Source organism: Frankliniella occidentalis, unplaced genomic scaffold (assembly GCF_000697945.3).
Source record: "Frankliniella occidentalis isolate FOCC.00 unplaced genomic scaffold, Focc_3.1 Scaffold55, whole genome shotgun sequence".
NCBI classification, from domain to species: Eukaryota; Metazoa; Arthropoda; class Insecta; order Thysanoptera; family Thripidae; genus Frankliniella; species Frankliniella occidentalis.
The window spans coordinates 786,348-788,919 of NW_026267185.1; positions in this window are offsets into that span (position 1 = coordinate 786,348).

The following is a 2,572-nucleotide window of genomic DNA, read 5'->3' on the forward strand; positions in this document are numbered from 1 at the left end:
ACAGAAGTCTTATGGTAAATTTAACAAATTCTTGTAATTTTACAGAACAGAAGTCTTATGGTAAATTTAACATAATCATGTAATTTTCCCATTGAAGTGAGGTAAATTTACAAGACTTGGTAATATTTTTACTGAAACTCTGTAAAAATTTTCCCGGCCTTAGGTAATATTACAGAAAAACTGTAAATTTGCCCGGAATATATGTAATTTCACGGCGCAGAGGTAACTCGACAATTTTGTCTATAATTTAATGGACGGCAAGGCAGGGATACAATGACACTGCCAGGAGTATACCGCTCGTGGTTTAACTCGTACAACTTGTTTGGGTTGACGCGTCAGATCAGTAGCAAGGCAGCAGGGCGTGGGGTGAAATGAAAAAACCCAGGTGGGACATGAGGTCGGAAAATCCCTCATCGCCCCTGCAGTGGCACACGGCCGCCGCCCGACCCGCCGCACTTCTGACTCAGGGAGCGGCAAGAGGCTCTGGGGTGACTTGGGGTCACTGGCGGCGGGGCTCTCCACCCTTAGGTCTGTTGATCATTGTAATGGGACCGCGGCACATCGGAGTTCAACTCCGACTACCAGTCAACCCAGGTAAAACGAAATTATATATAACGCTCACATATGATCATATAGAAGGGTTATATATGGGCGTCATACATGGACCATATATAAATTATATATGGTTCTATATGAGTCGTTATATATGAGCATATATGACGTTATATATGACCATATATGACGTTATATATGACCATATATGACGTCATATATAAGCATATATGATGCCATATATACTTATATATGCAATAGCTAATATGGTCAGATATGACCACATATAGTCATATGATAAAACCAATATGACTATATATGACCATATGAAGACTGCCCTATATATTCATATATAGGATTTTATGTGATGAGATATGGTTTAGATATCATTCTATAGAACCATATGAAGAATACTGCAGGTCGTGCGCTGCGTTGCATGCACAGATAATACTACAATCTATAGTATAATCCTTGGAAATGAAATAGATTAGATTAGATTAATTGCTTTTAATAGAACGCCTAGCCTTACAGGGGTTACGATTTCAATGAATCACATTTGGCAAAAGCAATTTTCAGTCAGGTGCTAGAGAGACCACTTGTCTACTCTAAAGTAAAACATAAAATAGGAAAAACAAATAAAGAAAATAGTAAAATAGTTAAAATCATATGAACACAAATTAAATATTTGAAATACTGCAAATGGAATAGCAGCTATAAACTCAATTATCGATTACAAATTACTTTGTAAAGTACCTAGGTAAAGAGACAAACACAAGATGCCGTCAAAATACATAATAGTTCAATTCAATTAAGTAGGGGCAGCGGCCTCCTGCTTCTTCCTGTACATCCTCTTCATTTCTCCTAACTTTTGGGTAATTGTGGTAGCCAATTGCTTTGTTCTAACAACTCCAATATTCTTGCTCTTTGCTACAGTTTTAGCATAGCCTATGAAAAAGGAAAATGTTAGATACAATTCTATTAAAACTCATGAAAACCTACTAGAAATGAAAGTGTGTAAATGTTGCACACACAAAGGTATTAAAACAAGGTAGGAAAAGTACGTACTTATTATGGCAGCCATTGCCAGAGGGTGAAGGCAATCTAAATCGACCTCATTAATAGTATCCTTTCCAGCAGACGTAGGGGCGCGTCCTGTGTATGTACAGTTCAGAATATTCTTCACTACAAAGACACCTGGCATCAGCCGTCTAGCAATATGAGACATTGTGCTCCCATTTAAGGCAGTGGTGATGTCTTTTGTGCGACAAAATATCCCCTTGGATAATTCAGCACTGTCCTGAAAGCAATAAATAAAGTTAGACCCACCTAAAACAAATTTTTGAAAAAAAGAAATCAAATGGTTTAATATACTTACTTTCCTTTCTCCATACAACTGGTAGTTAAGGTGATCATAGCTTGCAGCAGATGTTGCACTGAAGCCACTTACGTTTTTTTCATCTTCCAGGTCCTCCCCACTTTTCTTCTCTTTTTCTTTCTCTGGGGACGACTTTTCACCTTCCTTATCTTCTTCTTTGTCTTCCTTATCTTCTTCTTTGGCTTCTGCTCTATCATGGGATGGTCCTGAGTCCGTATCATCATGATCCAATATTGGGTCACTCTCCTCACGCTTACGGTCTGATCCACCATCCAGGGTCTCATCGTCGAACGGCGCCATAATATCGTCCCCATCATGTTTCGGCATCTCCTTGACTGTAAATGTGAAAAAGCACGACCGGTTAAGAAAGGTATAACTAGAGGCAGGCACCCCCGCTGGAGGAGGAGACCCTGCTGAACCCGCATCCTGCAAGCCCGCCCACCGTGCGCCTGCAAAGAGGTGAGGAACGGGCGACCTGAGGTGTCGGCTGCCGACTGATTCCGAAGAGCGCTCTCCTATACCTTCCGTATAGCTCCATCCTTGTCGCACTCATGGGGCAGCTCCCCTTGAGCGCTCTTCGGAATCAGTCTGCAGGTGAGCTCGCCCTCGCCGTCAGGGGCCCTGCCCAGGGCACCGCCAGCATGT